Source organism: Macrobrachium rosenbergii, chromosome 16 (assembly GCF_040412425.1).
Source record: "Macrobrachium rosenbergii isolate ZJJX-2024 chromosome 16, ASM4041242v1, whole genome shotgun sequence".
Lineage (NCBI taxonomy): Eukaryota > Metazoa > Arthropoda > Malacostraca > Decapoda > Palaemonidae > Macrobrachium > Macrobrachium rosenbergii.
Window position 1 is genome coordinate 37,438,463 of NC_089756.1, and position 21,056 is coordinate 37,459,518.

At 38.1% G+C, this 21,056-nt stretch overlaps 1 long non-coding RNA gene across 1 annotated transcript in view; it reads left to right on the forward strand.

Annotated features, from left to right (window-relative positions):
• Positions 1-21,056, forward strand: part of LOC136847027 (uncharacterized) — a 47,463-nt gene that overhangs the window by 15,064 nt on the left and 11,343 nt on the right. Inside the window, exon 2 of the long non-coding RNA XR_010855587.1 lies at positions 1,148-1,346. This is a non-coding gene — a long non-coding RNA (uncharacterized lncRNA). The remainder of the gene's footprint in view (positions 1-1,147; positions 1,347-21,056) is intronic.

Below are 21,056 nucleotides of genomic sequence, written 5' to 3' on the forward strand. Positions count from 1 at the left end.
CTGTATTTTCCTCTACCTTCTCTTACTTCCTAATGAGCGCCATATTCTTTGGAAGCCTTGTTCCTTGGTGGGCTTGTTCCATATGAATTGGGTTCATCTTCTGAATAATAATAATAATAATAATAATAATAATAATAATAATCTTCTGAACAATAATAATAATAATATTCTTTAATAATAATAATAAGCCTGAATTTCAAGTCATTGGCTCCTTTGGTGGGCTTGTTCCATATGAATGGTGTTCATCATCTGAATAATAATAATAATAATAATAATAATAATAATAATAATAATAATAATAATAATAATAATAATAATATTCTTGGGAAGCCTTAATTTCAAGTCAGTGGCCCCTTTAGTGGGCTTGTTCTATATGAATGGGGTTCATCTTCTGAATAATAATAATAATAATAATAATAATAATAATTCAGATATACTCTCAGAGTATATCTGAAGGGACCTTGGTGTTAAGGAGCCCCAAATTCGGGCAGGCTCCTTCGGTTAATGGACGCAGGATGAATGACTGGGCTGGGGCGTTCGCCCTCGTGAGATTTTCCGGACCGATAAGATGTAAACAGGATAATTAGAGTTAAATGAGTCGTCATTTTAACATCGAGATGATCTCGAGGCTAATTTAGAGTGTCGCGCTGATAAAGCTGTGATGAAAATGAGGGTATACTTTTTATTGATAATATTAAGATTGTTTATTGTGCAAAGGGTCTTTTAAGTTATTTTATTAGTTTTTATTTATTCTCATTTTTAGTTTTCTGTAAAAGAAAACTATTGTGCCGGCTTGTGTGGCCTCAGACCTTAAAAACTACTGAGGCTATTGGGCTGCAAATTGATATGTTGATCATCCACCCTCCAGTCATCAAACATACCAAATTGCAGTCCTCTAACCTAAGTAATTTTGATTTTATTTAAGGTTAAAGTTAGCAATAATCGTGCTTCTGGCAGCGATATAGGATAGGCCACCACCATGCCGTGGTTAAAGTTTCATGGGCCGCGGCTCATACAGCATCATACCGAGACCACCGAAAGATAGATCTGTTTTCGGTGTCCTTGATTATACGCTGTACAGAAGACTCGATTGAGCCGAAGAAACTTCGGCGCATTTTTTACTAATTTTTTATTTTTTACTTTCCAGACCAACTCAGCCATGAATACCAGAAGCTAGAACAAACAAGGCAGTGTGACGGACATACAGACACAGACACAGTAAGCAGCAAGCCCTTCGTCAGACACTCCGTATTCCCAAAGGAACCGTAGTTGACTTTCCCAAGCTCCAGCTGACGAAGGATTTATAGACCGACAGGTCGTTAGAGAAGGGGTCCTTTAGTGGGAAGGTAAGCAAACCTTTTGGTTTGAAATAACTTGAGAATGTATCTTAGGACTGCTATGAAGTTAGATAGAAACACTTGGGTGTATATGTCACTTTACACTTTACACTTATTTCTCTTCTTTTTTTTTTTAATACCTTAGGGGTCCTATTTTTGTGAAGTTATATAGTAACACTTGGATGTGTCACTTCACACTTTACACTTATTTCTCGATTTTTTTTAATATACCTTGGGTCTCCTACTCCTATGAAGTTAGATAATAACACTTAGATGAATATGTCACTTTAAACTTTACACTTATTTCTCATTTTTTCTGATATACCTTAGGGGTCCTACTCCTATGAAGTTAGATAATAACACTTAGATGAATATGTCACTTTAAACTTTACACTTATTTCTCTTTTTTTAATATACCCTAGGAGAGTTGAGTAACACTGAGATGAATATGTTGCTTAACACTACACTTATTTCTCGCGTTTTTTTATATATCTTAGGGGTCCTACTCCTATGAAGTTAGATAGTAACACTTAGATTTAGGCCTATATGTCACTTTACACTTATTTCTCATTTTTGAATATACCTTAGGGCTTCTATTCCTGTATAGTTAGATAGTAACACTTAGATGAAGATGTCATTTTATACTTTACACTTATTTCTCTTTTTTTTTTATCAGAGAGAATACAATGAACTATTAATTAGACGGAGATAACGGTCAGTGAAAAAGACATAAGGATATTATGTTCATTGGATAAGATATCACTTATCCCAAGAACAGGTGGTTGAATCAGTTATCAGCTGTAAAGGTCAAAGTTTATGGAATTGTTCTAACAAGAATATTATTATTATTATTATTATTATTATTATTATTATTATTATTATTATTATTAAGAAGATGAACCCTATTCATATGGAACAAGCCCACCGAAGGGGCCATTGACTTGAAATTCAAGCTTCCAAAGAATATGGTGTTCATTAGGAAGAAGTAAGAGGAGGTAAAGGGAAATAAATAAAGAAGAGATCCCGCTTATTAAAAAAAAAAAAAAATTAATAAATAGATAAAAATGTATTAAAATGCAAGGAGAACAATAGAATTAGGGTAGTAGACTTAATGATAAGTAGATCCATTTCTGGCATAAAACTATGTCAGACATTTTGACGAAGAAGAAATTACAAGAACAAGGAGAGAGAGAGAGAGAGAGAGAGAGAGAGAGAGAGAGAGAGAGAGAGAGAGAGAGAGAGAGAGAGAGAGAGGAGGAGTGGCATAAGAATGTACTTGCTAATAAATGCGAAAGTTTAGACAAAACGGCAAAATATGCTCGTTTATGAATTTTTAACTGTCACGTTTATCAGCTTGAATGTAATAATACTTTCACATTTAAACGTAACTTTTTTATAATGGGTTTATTTTCTTTTGTAAATACAACTTTACATGTAATAAGTTTTCTCGGAAGTATTGTTTATACTACATTCAACATGAAGACGATAATGGGTTCAGTTCTATATGATTGGGGAAATAGAGAGTTTAGGTGCAACATTGATAATGTCTGAAATTATAATATATATATATATATATATATATATATATATATATATATATATATATATATATATATATATATATGTATATAAATATATTTTACATAATGTATGTATGTGTTACATATATACTTGTTTGTTGGTGCGCACTACACGCACTGGAACTCGGTGCTGCTGTCTTCCCAACCCTCCCGATCCCCTACCGACCCCGCCCCCACCCGGGGCGGACAAACGGGTTTGCAGGAAGAGAGTGGATGTCTCCCCTACCCTCCCGTTCCCCTACCTACTCCGCCCCCACCTGGGCAGACAAACAGGTTTGTATGGAGTGGGTGGCTGTGTCATGTCTCCCCTAGTGTCACCCAGGTGAGGACAAACAAGGAATATCCACTTGGATATTATTAGTATAGATATTTTACCATGTATATACTGTATTGTTTTATGGGTAATAAACTATAATTTTAGACATACCGTCGTCCAACCCGGGTCAAGCCTCTCTCACTTCTGGCTTCTGTGAAAATATGCAAAATGAAGGTAACCTGGTTGAAGCCACTTGATGGCATATACTGTCCTTAGGGTGTCGGGACTTCCTGCCTCGATCCTCTCTTATATTACCAATGTTTTAACGGTATCAGTACGCTAGTGTATTTTGTGCGTATGTCAGTATTGTCATTTTTGCACATATTGTTGGCGATGCTTATCTTTCGTATTAGTGGTGGTGCGGGAAGTGTTGGAGATGTTGGTGATAATTTCTTCGTATTGCCTGGGCCTCCAGTGATCAGCTGAAGCCGCAGAACAGCAGAAACAGCAGGAACAGCAGCGACAGCAATCAGTATCTTCAGCTGTCAACATTATTTTTTCCACATTGTTGGCGATTCTTATCGTTTGCATTGGCGGTGGAGAAAGCGTTGGGGATGGCAGTGGTGGTGATGGTGGTGATCATATCCTATTACCTGCCCCTCCATTGATCATCTGGAGCAGCAGGAACAGCAGAAGCAACAGCAGCACAACAGCAGCGCTGGTAGTGGCGGCGGCGGTGGTGGTATACTGGCCTGCAGCTGATACGGTGCTGATTTGCATACCTAACACCTGACTATTCTCTGTGATGTGGCGTAGCAACGTTGCCTTACAGTTATATTAGCGTCATCAATTATGCATTTACGAGACCGGGAGTCCTGACTCATTTCCCCCTGCGATAGAGAAAGGAGTTGAGAGTAAGTTTAGAGTAGGACCCAAATCTTTGGAAGTCTATCGAGTAACCTTGCCTCCTCATTCGTTGTTATTAGGGGAACGGTTTAATTACTCCTGACGAAGTCAGGTGGCACATCATTTTCCATGTTAATTAATTAGTCAATTTTATTTATTTATAGTTGATTTATTACTCACATCATCAAAGAGAGTTTACCCCATTACCTAATGAAACTGTATTCTGAATATGTTTTCTTCGTCAGTCGAAAAGTACAGAAAAATTTTTTATTTTTTCTACAGTAAAATATTTCTGACCAGATTCGTGTGATGTGGTGCTATACCCTCACTCCTTCGCTTTGTTGACTGCCGGGCCTCATTGTGACCCGTCACCTGGTCGTCAGTAAACCTTTCGTGTTGTATCTGTGCAAGAGAGATGTAAACAAAAGGTACCATGTGAGCGCAGACTTACAAAATCGGTTGGAAGTTTTTATTACTTTTATTCTTCCAAGAATTATTCTTTTTCTCTAATGGTTGGGAGGTGGAGTTTCTATATATACATACATACATATATATATATATATATATATATATATATATATATATATATATATATATATATATATATATATATTATATATATATATATATATATATATATATATATATATATATATATATATATATATATATATATATAGAGAGAGAGAGAGAGAGAGAGAGAGAGAGAGAGAGAGAGAGAGAGACAGAGCTCTCTCTATATATACAGAGAGAGAGAGAGAGAGAGAGAGAGAGAGAGAGAGAGAGATACATATATGATTTTCTCATTTACAGTGTCAGCTAATTCGATCCTTTAGAACCTTACTTATGCCAGCATATGATCTTGAATTACAATGTTCATCATTATCTCTCTCTCTCTCTCTCTCTCTCTCTCTCTCTCTCTCTCTCTCTCTCTCTCTCTCTCTCTTCCCGGTCACAGTAAAATGATCGCATAAGCAACGCATTTCTCATGCGAGGAACCAATTCATATATATTAGAAATTAATGATATTCAATCACTTCAGCATCTGACATTCGGACCGTTCTTGTTTTTGTTTATTAATTTCTGAAAATTTATATGGATAGATCGATAGATAGATAGATGAGGGAAGAAGGAATGGGGGAATAAAAGGTAGGATAGATAGAGGAGAGAAGGAATGGGGGAATAAAAGGTAGGATAGATAGAGGAGAGAAGGAATGGGGGAATAAAAGGTAGGATAGATAGAGGAGAGAAGGAATGGGGGAATAAAAGGTAGGATAGATAGAGGGGAAGAAGAAGAAGGAATGGGGGAATAAAAGGTAGGATAGATAGAGGGAAAAAGGAATGGGAGAATAAAAGGTATGATAGATAGAGGGTGGAAGGAATGGGGGAATAAAAGATAAGATAGATAGAGGGAAGAAGAAGAAGGAATGGGGGAATAAAAGGTAGGATAGATAGAGGAGAGAAGGAATGGGGGAATAAAATGTATGATAGATAGAGGGAAGAAGGAATGGGGGAATAAAAAGTAGGATAGATAGAGGACAGAAGGAATGGGGGAATAAAAGATGGGAAAAATTGCCAAAAAGAGAAAAATATTGAACGTAAAGAAAATCTCATGAACAATAACTCTCAGTTGCTACGTAACAAAGACCATGAAGAACAGTCTTGTTCTTTAGAGAGATGAAGAACAGTAGAACAGTACGAGTCTCATTCATTGCATAACAAAAATTCTGAAAAAGGGTCGAAGTTAATGATGATGATTGTGATGAGATGGTAATGATGATAACTGTAAACGTGTCGAGTTGGTCAAGATGATGATAAATTCTTTACCAGTTTCTCTCTGTCTTTCTCCCTGGCTTTGGGGGGCGTGGCTCCCCCTGGGGCCAGAAGATAGAAGGGCCCCCCAACAGTGTGCCTAATTGGTGGACCTGTACTGCCAGCTGGAGTCTCCCATTGGGTATCCTGTACTCCTGGGGTCTCGAAGGAGAGAGAGAGAGAGAGAGAGAGAGAGAGAGAGAGAGAGAGAGAGAGAGAGAGGGAGGTCCTACAAGGAGATCCTTTAGAACTTTGATTTATTATTTTGTCTTGGGAGAACAAGTCTCTCTCTCTCTCTCTCTCTCTCTCTCTCTCTCTCTCTCTCTCTCTCTCTCTCTCTCTCTCTCTCCTTTCATCTAATTGGTTTTTAGGGATTCCCTTTAGCACTTTCTTCGTTGGCTTGCAAAGTCTTTGGTGAACAAGTCTCTCTCTCTCTCTCTCTCTCTCTCTCTCTCTCTCTCTCTCTCTCTCTCTCTCTCTCTCTCTCCCCTTTCATCTAATTGGTTTTTAGGGATTTCCTTTAGCACTTTCTTTGAAGGCTTGCAAAGTCTGTGGTTAACAAGTCTCTCTCTCTCTCTCTCTCTATCCCCTTCCATTTAATTGGTTTTTAGGGATTCCTTTCCTCGTGTTATTGTCTGGACTGTTATCTCCTGTTCATTTTAATTTAATTGCTTTTTGCAATTTTCCTTGCTTTGGTATTCTCTTATACGCTTCTTTTGTGGTCATTTTTCTTTATTTAATTGTTTGGCTATTGTCCATGCTTTTGGTATTTTCTCATCCATTTTTCCTGTTCTTTCTTTTTATTTAATTGTTTTTATAATTGGCCTCTCTTGCTATTTTGTTTTTCATTTCTCCCGTCCTTTCTTTTTATTTAGTTGTTTTTATAATTGGCCATTCTCTTGTTACTGTTGTTTGCATTCCTTATGTTGTCTTTATTCTTGTTAGTTTTCTGTAAAAGAAAACTGTTGTTCCGACTTTGTCTGTCCGTCCGCACTTTTTCTGTCCGTCCTCAGATCTTAAAAACTACTGAGGCTAGATGGCTGCAAATTGGTATGTTGATCATCCACCCTCCAATCATCAAACTTACCAAATTGCAGCCCTCTAGCCTCAGTGGTTTTGATTTTATTTAAGGTTAAAGTTAGCCATAATCGTGCATCTGGCAACGATATAGGCCAGGCCACCACCTGGCCCGTGGTTAAAGTTTCATGGGCCGCGGCTGATACAGCATTATACCGAGACTACCGAAAGATAGATCTGTTTTCGATGGCCTTGGTCATACGCTGTACAGAAAATTCGATTGCGCCGAAGAAACTTCGGCGCATTTTTTACTTGTCATTAATTGTCCTGACTTAAGACATTCTCTTAACCGTATCTCGTGTTTTTATATTTTGTCTTAATTCTTCATATCCTCGTATTTATTTTTGATGTCTTGTCTTTGGTTTAATTCATATGTATTTTTATCTTTGTTCCTACTTTTGCTATTTTTCTGAAAAACATCTTCCGTTGTTCAATGAGGGTGATGAAAATAAAATTACGCTTCTCAGGAAGCGCCCGAAGGAAAATAATTTTTATTCAATGAAGAATAAAATAAATTTTGTAACGGGAGTGTTCACCTCACAAAAAATCATGATATGACATCATCATTATCACAAAGAGAGAGAGAGAGAGAGAGAGAGAGAGAGAGAGAGAGAGAGAGAGAGAGAGAATATATATATATATATATACATATATATATACATATATATATATATATATATATATATATATATATATATATATATATATATATATATATATATATATATATATATATATGTCTTTTACTGTCATACAGTATAATATAAGATCATATATATATATATATATATATATATATATATATATATATATATATATATATATATATATATATATATATGATTATACGCATCAAAAGGAAGTCCTGTTCTGCGTCCACGTCTATTTTTATGTCGGAAAATCGAGGTGAGAGAGAGAGAGAGATTGTATATTATTTACACTATATATATATATATAATATATACATATATATATGTATATATATATATGTATACATACTTGATTATACGCATCGAAAGAGGAAATCCTATTCTGCGTCCACGTCTATTTTTACGCCGGAAGATCGACGCGAGAGAGAAAATCGGGATTGACAGCCTGTGTTTTGACGACGGGAGTTCGTCAAACGAAGTCGCGGGCTCTTATCGCCTCCAGCCCGCGATAAGACCTCGGCGCTCCCGGCCTCCGCCGACAGGGCGGAGATTAGAGCCGGAACTCGGGCCTCCGAAACCGGACATGAGAGCCAGATGTTTTCGCCGATGGCGTGGGTAGAACGGACACTCTTATCCGAATCCGAACGTAGTGCGTAGGTGCGGGGAGATTTGGGTGTCCTGTTTGGCCTGATCAGAGGAGGATGTTGTTTTTCCCGGGGGGGGGCCGGGGAGAGTTTATCAGTCGGTCTTCCTTGGTTTCGACTTATCACTATCCCCCCCACCCTCCCCAAACTTCCACCCACCTCCTTTCTCACCCCCATCCCAACCCCATTCCGGTCCCCTCAGAGTTTTTTTTTTTTTTTTTACTTCCTTTCGTTATTTTCTTTTCAGTTTTTATTTTTTTTAAGGTGACGTCAGTCAGAAACGTTCGGTTTCCAGGATATTGTAGTTTGGTTAAGCTCGGCTAACCTCTCTGCATTTTCTTATCTTGGGAAATTATCCCTCTCTCTCTCTCTCTCTCTCTCTCTCTCTCTCTCTCTCTCTCTCTCTCTCTCTCTCTATATATATATATATATATATATATATATATATATATATATATATACATACATACATATACTGTATGTATACTGTATGTATATATATATATAAAATTATGTATGTGCACTCACACAGTATACATACATATATATATATATATATATATATATATATATATATATATATATATATATATATATATATATATATATATATATATATATATATATATATATATAAACAAAAACCGAACACCTACTCTGATTCTCCAATAACCTCAAACTAATGCACTGAACTCCTTACGATAGGTAATGAATACAATGAATAGTTATAGATTTTAAAATTATTATAATAACGCCATAATATATGCCTTTAAAATTACATTTAAAAAACAACACTAAGTACACGCTAGACCTTGTTAACAAAAAGTAAACTTCCCACAAAGTGGTCTGTCTAGGAAGTGGCAGACAACATTGCATTGACAAATAACCAAACCCGTGTTTGCCTTTGTCACTCTGACATCTAGATCACGGAGGACTGGCCAACGCCGGGACACTGAATGATCGCAGGAATGACAATCGGAAATCATTCAAACTCGCGGAGGTTCAGAGCAATTCCTCAAGACTTCGAGTCGTAAACATTCAGTCATTTGTATAGCCATTAGCGAGGGTGCTTGGTCCCGTTTTCTATAACATTCACTGACGCGTCTTCGGAAAGGGGGAACTGCGCTGAAATCGGTAACTCCCGTTTATGTTATGGAATGGGTGCACTTTAGGTTCTTTGCAGCGTTCCTTCGGCCTCTAGATCCAACCCCTTTCAGTCGTTTTACTGTGCCTCCACTCATTTTATCTTTCTTCCATCTTGCTATCCACCCTCTCCTAATAATTATTTCAAAGTGCAACTGCGATGTTTTCCTCATGTAACACCTTTCAGAAATGCCCACTGTCATTTTCCTTTCCAGCGCTGAATGACCTTATAGGTTCCAGCGCTTGGCCCTTGGCCTTAACTCTATAAGTTAAGTATACCTTAGTTTAACCAGACCACTGAGCTGATTAACAGCTCTCCTAGGGCTGCCCGAAGGATTAGATTTATTTTACTAAACTCTAGCAACGGGATAGTCCATTCTATAGTCCATGTTATGTGCTAGCTGAGAATACCCACGAACTAAAATAGTTATGAATCCGCCGCCGTAAAGTTACTAACCAAGAGGGAATAGTTTTAGTTATTAATATGTCGTAAAAGTTACAATAGATAGATGACGTGAAGGTTAAGTTATGGCGTCTGTCATGTTATGGGACAATATGTCAGCTTTATTTACTAAACAAGAGTGGGCAAAAATTGTTAATTTACTAAACAGGGTAATAGATTATGCAGATAAAACAGAAATAAAACAAGGTAGGTATATGGCATAAATTGATTGGCCTGATTCATTTATATTCAGTTATATTCTAAAAATGTTATCGTTTGATGGTGTTCGGTATAACTTTTCTCTCTCTCTCTCTCTCTCTCTCTCTCTCTCTCTCTCTCTCTCTCTCTCTCTCTAGTTTCTTCGTCTTGCACTGGTCGAGTTCGTGGGAAGAAGGGTAATAGATTATGCAGGTAAAACGAAAATAAAGAGGCGTCTTTTTCAGTCGTGACAATAAATTTATTGTAGGTATAGTGTGGCATAAATGCTGAGAGAGAGAGAGAGAGAGTGACTGATTCACATACGAAATTTATATTCTACTAATCACTCCTCCGAGGTGAATATTTCAAAGATGTTATTGTTTGATGGTGTTCAGTTCTTACTTTCAAAGTTTAATGATAACTAGAGGACCTCGAGGTAATCTCTCTCTCTTTCTCTCAGAGAGAGATGTCAGGACCTCGACGAGGTAATGTTCACCCACCGGTGATCATTGAACCTCGACAAAACTTAACCCCATGAAGTTTAGTAATAATTTAGGGCCTCGACAGTAATACTCACCCACCGGGTGAAAACCTTCTGAAGTTTAATAGTAAAGTCAGGACCTCGACGAGGTAATCCTGACCCACCCGGGTGAAAATCTTCCCAAGTTTAATAATTTAGAGGACCACCGTGGTTGAAAACTTTCAAAGTTTAATTTAGGATCGACGAGGTAATGTTTAAAACTTTCCAAATGATAATTCAGAGGACCTCGACGAGGTAATGCTCACCCCACCCGGATGAAAACCTCCCCAAGTTTGATAACAATTTAGGGGACGAAGTACTACTCAACCCACGTGGTGAATACCTTCTCAAGTTTAATAATAATTTAGAGGACCTCACCCCACCGGGGTGAAAACTCATATCAAATATTCCCAGGTTTAATAATCATTTAGAGATTAAAAGCAAGAAAATCTCTCTCTCTCTCTCTCTCTCTCTCTCTCTCTCTCTCTCTCTCTCTCTCTCTCTCTCTCTCTCTCTCTCGCAGTCCCCTCCAATTCCTCCTCCGCCCTTCGGAGTCGTTCCACACGGAGTACTCTTGCTGGGGTCCCTCCCAAAAGATGGGCAATTACGGAGCTGGTCCCCATCACACAAGAATTCACAAAGAACCAATTACCTGTCTCAACAGGTGAACAAGTCAATGGCTTTATTGGTCAGGTGGAGACTTCAAGGAGACGATTCTCTCTCTCTCTCTCTCTCTCTCTCTCTCTCTCTCTCTCTCTCTCTCTCTCTCTCTTTCATAGATATTTGTGTTATTAGTCTCCTTGCTCCAAATTTTGTTTGTTGGGGCTGCCAAATTTGGACGTGTTGATAAACAGACACTTTGTCAGTTAACAGATTTTTTCCCCACTGTAGAACAGATATTTTCCCCACTGTAGAACAGATATTTTCCCCACTGTAGAACAGATTTTTCCCCACTGTAGAACAGATTTTTCCCCACTGTAGAACAGATATTTTCCCCACTGTAGAACAGATTTTTCCCCACTGTAGAACAGATATTTTCCTCACTGTAGAACAGATTTTTTCCCCACTGTAGAACAGATTTTTCCCCACTGTAGAACAGATTTTTCTCCACTGTAGAACAGATTTTTCTCCACTGTAGAACAGATTTTATACCCACTGTAGAACAGATTTCTTCCCCATTTTCCCCCACTGTAGGATATATAATTTCCTCGCTGAATTATGTATGAAAAGACACACTGTTAGTTAACAGATTTTATGCATAATCAGTTAACCATCCTTCTCTCCATACAACCCTTCAACTCTCCTCACAACCCTTCCACTCTCCATACAACCCTTCCACTCTCCATACAACCCTTCAACTCTTCTTACAACCCTTCAACTCTCCTTACAATCCTTCAACCCTTCCACTCTCTCTACAACCCTTCAACTCGCCTTACAATCCTTTCCACTCTCCTTACAACCCTTTCAACTCTCTCTACAACCCTTCAACTCTCCTTACAACCCTTCCACTCCCTCTACAACCCTTCCACTCTCTCTACAACCCTTCCACTCTCTCTACAACCCTTCAACCTTCCTTGCAACCCTTCAACTTTCCTTACAACCCTTCAACTCTCCTTATAACCCTCCCTACAACCCTTCCACTCTCTCTACAACCCTTCAACTCTCCTTATAACCATCCTTACAACCCTTCCACTCTCTCTACAACCCTTCAACTCTCCTTACAACCCTCCCACTCTCCTTACAACCCTTCAACTCTCCCTACAACCCTTCCACTCTCCCTACAGCCATTTCTCTCCCCCTACAGCCTCCCAAATGAGTCTAGATGCCCTTCTGCCAATCCTCCTCGCGCGTATACACAGAGCGTCACAACTTCGAATACGGATGATGAGAGTCGGCACCTAACCACAATAATGAGGCAGGAAGGTCCATTTGGCAGTAGGTTTCATGTCCTCGCAACTGTGTTGTTTATTTTGGACCTCTCTCTCTCTCTCTCTCTCTCTCTCTCTCTCTCTCTCTCTCTCTCTCTCTCTCTCTCTCTCTCTCTCCTTGGCCCGCGCCTTGATGGGTGCTCCGACAGGTGAGTTTTTCAGTGTGTGTGTATGTGTGTGTGTGTGTGTTTGTGTGTGTCGAACAGCAATGGTTGTATGGTTAGCGAAACTTCAAAGATTGCAACTGGGGCCAAACTCAACGCTCGCCATTTATACGTGTTTATTTAGGAAGTGTATATTGGTATTTGGCCGCCTTTTCTGAAATTAGGCAGCTCGCAAGTTTTGGCCAACAGATGGCGGGATATGCGAGTTGAGTATCAAGTTTTAAAAAAATAATAATAATTACCTAACAGTAAAAGTTATTTAAATGAGTTTATGGTATCAGTTATTCATTATCCATTATTCATTTTCGGTATAAATAGTTTTTTCAATATTCGTTTAGTTATATAACTAAATGATATACCAGCGAATTTTGATTTGTTTACATTTTGTTGTTTCTCTAGTAAATCATTAATTGGAAAATTTTTTTTATTTTAAGCTCTAATTCGACTAAAAATGTTTCTGTAGTAAATCATTAACTGGGAAAAATTATGTTACTTTAAACTCTTATTCAATTAAAATTTCTCTCTCTCTCTCTCTCTCTCTCTCTCTCTCTCTCTCTCTCTCTCTCTCTCTCTCATCCTAAATTTATTGTCAGATTTCAGACTTGTATGATTCACTGCACGAAATATTGTTTACATTTTAAAATCTCTCTCTCTCTCTCTCTCTCTCTCTCTCTCTCTCTCTCTCTCTCTCTCTCTCTCTCTCTCTCTCATCCAAAAACGTCTGACTAAAACCGAAAATTTATCACTTTCTAGAGCCACCCCTGAATATTAGTCGACTGAGTTGGGTCGCAGTCATCCTAAAAAGACCTTTAGGGATGGGGTTGCAAGCCCCACCAAAGCGTCCGTCTGTAGACTTGTACCTCCACTAATACTGAAGTACTGTATAGTTACAAAAAAATTATGCAAGAATTAATAGTACCGTTAGATTAAGTTCATAATCAAACACTAGTTAGAATACAATAGAAATATTAATGTTATAAATGAAGGTATCCGTAGGGGGGTAGTACCGTCAGTGCACCTCATGCGGTGCACTGTAGGCATTACTTAAGGTTCTTTGCAGCGTCCCTTCGGCCGCTAGCTACAACCCCTGTCGTTCCTTTTATTGTACCTCCTTTCATATTCTCTTTCTTCCATCTTACTTTCCATCCTCTCCTAACAATAGATTCATAGTGCAACTGCGAGGTTTTCCTCCTGTTACACCTTTCAAACCTTTTACTGTCAATTTCCGTTTCAGCGCTGACTGACTTCTTAGGTCCCAGTGCTTGGCCTTTGACCCAAATTCTATATTCAATTCGATTCGATAAACGAAGGATAGGAAAGGTCACGAAACCATTTGTAATATCGAGCACTTTTCACATTTTTTCTAACCAAAAAGAATATTACTCCTGATATTAAATATTAGCACCAACGTCAATGCATAGAAGTTGTGTCTTGCATTCTTCCTTTATGCATTCTTGAATAAATGCATGTAAGGTTTGCAAATCCCCCCCCAAACACCCCCCACACACAAATTCCTTCATATGCAGATCTTGAACGACTTAGGAAAACGATCATTAGAAATTAAAAAATAATTGGAAGAAATAAGCTGCTCGAAAAAGTTATGGTGATTGGCACCTAGAGACGCAATGACAGTTGGACTTACTACCCCCATAATGCGCATTTCATTATATCTCCACAAGTAGATTTATTATATCTCAAAATACAGTATATTCAATATGTCTCCAGATAAATTCATTATCTCTTCGAATAGTTCATTTTATACCCAAGTGGTTTCATTATATCTCCATATAGATTCGTTATATTTGAAATGGATTCATTATATCTCCTAGATTCATTCTATCTCCAAAGAGATCAATTTTATCTTCAGGTAATTCATTATATCTACAGTTAGATTCATTATATCTCCAATAAGCTTCATTATATCTCCATATATATTCATTATACCTCCATATTTCATTATATCTCCAAGTAGATTCATTACATCTCCAAACAGATTCATTATATCTAACCAAGGAGAACGGAGAGATAGTTTTTCGAAAATGGGGAGTGTGATAAAGGCCGACAAATGAATTATATTACCCTTCGATGGCGCGCGTACGGACGTACTTGCGTGCGGGCGGGCGCGTGATGTAATGTTGCGCTTGAAGGTGGTGGCGATGGCGCAGGCTCTGCTTGCGTGGGTGGGTGGGCGGGTGGGCGGGCGTCGACTTGTGATTGCTCCGGCGAGTGTAAAAGAAAAAAAAAAAAGGAAATTTTGACAGGTGTTTTTGTGATGGTGTGTACCGCCATGGAGATAGTGCTCGGAAAGTGATAGACTTCTCAACTAACTGTTCCAAAGTCTAGAGGGTGATTTTTTAAAGTCTTTTGGCCAAGGGGTGGGCGGGGGCCGGAATAAGTGGGGCATCTTAAAACAGATAATAGGACCCGATTCATCTTCTTTGGCCTCTGAAAAAAAATACTGATTTATTTTTTCTGGGTTCGAAGAAATAATTAGACCACTTTTCACTTTCTTCTTGCTTGAATTTCTCAGACCTTGAAAAGCCTACGAGACCCGATGTATTTATCTTTGTGCACCAAACAGCTGATTAGACCCATTTAATTTTTCTATTGCTTGAAACAACCCAGGAAACTGGATTTTGATTCTTTGATCTTGAAAGACGGAAGTAAATTCAATTCAAAGACATTTTTCACAAGATAAGGTATGATCGAGACCTTCTTGAATAGAATACAGATTACTTTCAAAAACTTAACCTCTAACTCTGTCCCTTATACAAGTAGATATATTACACCCAACCCAAAAGCAATTCTCTTTGTATTTTATAACTTACTTTCATTTTTATCCTTTCATTTATGAATTGGTTATTGTTTTTTCGTTTTCTAATAAACATATCTCTTCTTTCTGCATTTCCTATCACCTTCTGTTACTTCTTTCAAATGAACACCGGATTCTTCAGAAGCTTGAATTTCAAGTCAGTCGCCTCTGTGGTGGGCTTGTTCCATACGAATAGGGTTCATCGTCTGAATGATGATAACACTTCGCAGTTTGTCTCTTCAGCTCCGATTAAAAACAGTTTGGAATTAGGCAGGTGAAGTGTTCGTAGTGGAAATAGCCTCAATCCGGGGAACTGGCGTGTGGCAGAGTGGTACAGAATTGAGTTATTAATTTCACAGAGGGTAGCTGCCAGCCAGGTCTCCGTAAATAATGATTTCAAATAATGATTTCTGGTGATGGGATCGGCGAGAGAGAGAGAGAGAGAGAGAGAGAGAGAGAGAGAGAGAGAGAAGAAGGGGACGGAAGAGGAAGAGGAGAGGGGGGCTTCATTAACCTGTAAAGAAGCATTGTTTTTGCGAGTAAAAAGTAATTTTAAGATATGATACATTGATTACATAGAATTACAAAAGACTAAAGGAACTAATGTTATGAACGCTAGGTGCTGACTAGATTGAAAGAAATTATATATATATTATATATATATATATATATATATATATGTGTGTGTGTGTGTGTATACATATGTGCATATATACATTTGTGTGTATATATATAAAATATATATTACATATATATCTATATATATCATATGTATATATATGGATATATACATTATATATATAATATATACAGTATATATGTGTATATATATATATGTATGTATGTATGTATGTATACACATATATATATATGTGTGTGTGTGTGTACGCACGTAATTATTCATCTAGGGTATTTTACACCAATGTGATTCCATTTTTTGCAGTGTAGCTCTCGTTTTATACGATTCAGTGAAAGGGAATAATAAGGATAGATACATTAAAAAGATAACTTTTCTCTAAAAATTACGAACTGAATATATTTAAATCACCGTTGGAATCATGGTCAGTGAGTCCATTCTTATATTAATATGTACAACCAATAAATAGTGACATTGAACAATATTTCATATTCATAAACCAATTTGTAATGTTACTTTGGTATGTATATAACCGCGTGACTCCTTCAAGGAAGCAAATATACCTTAGTCTCACCCGACGTACCACAGCAAACAAGGACCATTAGCTATCGGTGTCATCAAAACCCACAGCGTGAAAGCACAGCCGCCCTAACTCAAGCCCTCACCACCCCACCCCTGGGCCATTGTACTCCCAGACAACCCTTAACACCCCCCACCCATTCCCGAATTTCTAAAGCTCCTTCCCCCCTAAAAAGGAAGGGTCAGGTAGGCAAGGTTAAAGTTTGAGGTCTGGGTAAATACTCTTGCCAAAATTTAACTTGATTCGTAGAATCTTCAGCAGAAAGTAATATTTTAGTTTTATGCGAAAGAAAACTATTGTGCCGGCTTTGTCCGTCCGCACTTTTTCTGTCTGGCCTCAGATCTTAAAAATTGCTGAGGCTAGAAGGTTGCAAATTGTGTATGTTGATCATCCACCCTCCAATCATCAAACATACCAAATTGCAGCCCTCTAGCCTCAGTAGTTTTTTTTTTATTTGAGGTTAGATTTAGGTCATAATCGTGCTTCTGGCAACGATATAGGATACGCCACCACCATGCCGTGGTTAAAGTTTCATGGGCCGCGGCTCATACAGCATTATACCGAGACCACCGAAAGATAGATCTGTGTTCGGTGGCCTTGATTATACCCTGTACAGAAAACTCGATTGCATTTTTTACTTGTTTATACAAGTGAATGCTCCGCTGCTTCCTTTGTCGAAAAATTTGCCTTATGAGTAAAGAGGGCCGGAGTTGCAGTTACCCCGTAGGGGGATAGTGCCGTCAGTGCACCTCACGCGGTGCACTGTACGCATTACTGAAGGTTCTTTGCAGCGTCCCTTCGGCCCTTAGCTGGAACCCCTTTCATTCCGTCTGCTGTACCTCCGATCATATTCTCTTTCTTCCATCTTAAGTTCTTAGCCACGTTAAATAAGTCTAATCCTTCGGGCCAGCCCTAGGAGAGCTGTTAATCAGCTCAGTGGTCGGTTAAACTAACAGTTGATTCATAGTGCAACTGCGAGGTTTTCCTCCTGTTACACCTTCCAAACCTTTTACTGTTAATTTCCCTTTCAGCGCTGAATGACCTCATAGGTCCCAGCACTTGGCCTTCGGCCCAAATTCCGTAATCTGTCCTGTTCTGTTCAGAGTTGCAGTCGGAGAATTGTATTGTATGTAAGCATCTGATATGTGAAAAAATGTGAAGGCTATAAAATTAAAAGATTTCTTAAAAATTGTTGATTTTATGTAGTGACGTAACATATATTCCTTAAAATGAATACTAAATTTTAAGATAAGGTAAAATATTTGAAAACAGTTGTTGATGCTATATTGTTACATATATTCGTTAAAATGAGTAATAAATTTTAAGATAAATTAAAAGATTAAAAAAAAATTTGATTTTATGTAGTGATGTAATATACATTCATATATTCGTTGAAAAAATACTGACTTTTAAAATCAGGTCATTAAAGTGAAGAGACAAAATTCTCTATTTTATGAAGTAACAGTCAGTTACGATGTTCTAAATGAATGTCAAGTATTCTCTACAACAGTTATACAATCGAACACACTACATGTTAAAATAGCTGAAGTGATTCTATTTTCGCCACATTATGCTTGTATATATACATTAAGGAGAATATCAACCTCGGTTTCATCAGAAAAGGCTATCGTTTATCGTTTCACATTATAGAAATTATATTTTGCATTACTGAAATGATATATTGCATTATAGAGGATGAAGTGCAATTGGAACTTCAGAAGTTCAAGCGAAGATGCAATGCATTGCTACCCTTAAACAATTCAACTTATATTTTAATACTTTACTCACGTTTTTATATATTCATTAATTTGTTAATTTTCTGTTTTTCCAATAACTTATCTCCTCTTTCTGTATTTCCCATTTTTCTCTGTTACTACTTTCGAATCGACTCCATATTATTTGGAAGGTTGAATTTCAAGTCGGGGTCCCCTGAGGTGGGCTTGTTCCATATGAACAAGGTTCATCTACTGAATGATAATAATAATAGTAGTAATAAGTAATAATAATGATAATAATAGACTCAAACAATTTGAGAAATGGAACTATCCTCACTCGGTAGCAATAGAATGGCAAGATATATGCTGTTCGAAAGTGTAAGGCTTCACGCATTAGTATGTGTATGTTGGGGGAGGGGGTGTGTATTTGGCTGTGCAGTAACATAGGTGGCCCTGTGAAACTTGCATTTCCCCGTCGTGGTAATGTTGTATTTCCAGTCACAAAGCAGTATTTTTTCGAAGCTGTGGATGCTATTCAAAGTAGGTTGCCGGAGCAGAATAAGAATAAAAATCAGAGTAATAATTGAAACTTGTTTTAGTGCGTGTATGGCGGGGTAGGTAAAGGAGGGAGGGTGGTTATGCAGTATCATAGGTGGCGCTTTGAAACTTTCGTTCCCTGATCGTGCTAATGTTTTATTTCCAAACTTGAAGCAATTTTCTTCGAAGTTTTAAACGTTTTTCAGAGCAGATTTCTGCCTCAGAATAAAACTAAACAACTAAAAAATGCGCCGAAGTTTCTCCGGCGCAATCAAGTTTTTTGTACAGCATATAATGCTGTATGACACTCTCAGCCACAGCTACTCTCAGCTGCGGCCCATGAAACTTTCAGCCACAGCCAGGTGGTGGCCTGTGCTGTTGACACCTGCTACAGGTGCCAGACGCACGATCATGGTTAACTTTAACCTTAAATAAAATAAAAACTACAGAGGCAAGACGGCTGCTATTTGGTATGTTTGATGATTGGAAGGTGGATGATCAACATACCAATTTGCAGCCCTCTAGCCTCAGTGGGTTTTAAGATCTGAGTGCGGACGGACAGAGAAAAAACCATCTCAACAGTTTTCTTTTACAGAAAACTAAAAATCAGATTAATAATGGAAACTCCACGCTCAGGGAGCTATAAATATGCAGACATTTTGGAGCAAGGTGTTCCATGCAGAACAAAAACAGCAGGACTCTATAAATCAGTGACCTCAAATTGACGTCAGTTCCAGATGCCAATACACTTTCTCGAGGGGCACCGGGCGTTCTCTGTCTTCTGGATAAAATATGCCCATTAGGGTACACACAGCTTTCCCCAAAAGAATGGAGACTTACCTTGAACAGTTGCGGTCAATGATTGAAAGTTTGTGGAAACTACAGACTCTAATAGTCTTGTTAGTTTTGGTGCTCTATTTATTTATTTATTTATTATTATTATTATTATTATTATTATTATTATTATTATTATTATTATTATTATTATTATTATGGAAACTGTAGGCTGGGGGGCATTTGCCGTCAATGATTGCAAGTTTGTGGAATCTGTAGACCATATAGTCTTTTTAGGCTTAGTGATTTATTTAATATTGTTTTTATAATGAAAACTTTAGACTATTTTAGTTTATACATGAACAGGGTCAATGGCAGAGATGTTATTCATTAAGTCGTAATGTAGAGGAAATGTTTGTGTTGATAGAAGAGAGAGAGAGAGAGAGAGAATGATTTGTATTTTGTTTTCTAAATCCAAGTGTGGATAGAAGAGAGAGAGAGAGAGAGAGAGAGAGAGAGAGAGAGAGAGAGAGAGAGAGAGAGAGAGAGAGAGAATGATTTGTGTTTTGTTTTTTAAATCCAAGTGTGGATATAAGACACACACACACAGAGAGAGAGAGAGAGAGAGAGAGAGAGAGAGAGAGAGAGAGAGAGAGAGAGAGAGAGATTTGTGTTTTGTTTTTTAAATCCAAATGTAGATAGAAGAGAGAGAGAGAGAGAGAGCGAGAGAGAGACGGGTGAAAGAACATGGGTGACGTTACGTTGTCACAGCCCTTCTTTTGTGGGTGTTGGGTGTATAAATGTTGGGTGTAAGAGCGTGTCCACGACAAGGAGTGTCAAGCAGAGGGAAGGGGATTGGGGGTGGGGGGAGACAACGGTTGGTTTAAGGGGAGGGAGGAGAAGAGGGGGGAGGAGGGGGTTAAGGCTCGTTCGTGGGTAGGGGTGGCTGACCTGAACTTCGAAGATGTAATGATCCTCATAAGATGGACTCCGCCCTTTGGTTCAGCCCGAAATGATGGAGCAGAAATTCATAAGCACTACCTCAATCCTTTCACCTCACCCCCCCCTCCCCTCCCCAACCAAGCCACAACCCCATCCAACCCCCTCAACTCCCCACCAACCCCACTTTCCGAAATTCATACATTCAATCTTTTGTCATCTGAAGTGTAGATAAATCTTGGAACCACTTGATTTTAGGCAGGAATCATTCTCCGTCTCTCTTGTAAAAGGCGGTCCCGAGTCAGTGCCGGTCATATACGAATGGCATATTACGTCCGAGAAGATACCTGGCGGTGATATATATTCGTAATTTTCATGTAGCATGAATTATTTATCATAACTGCG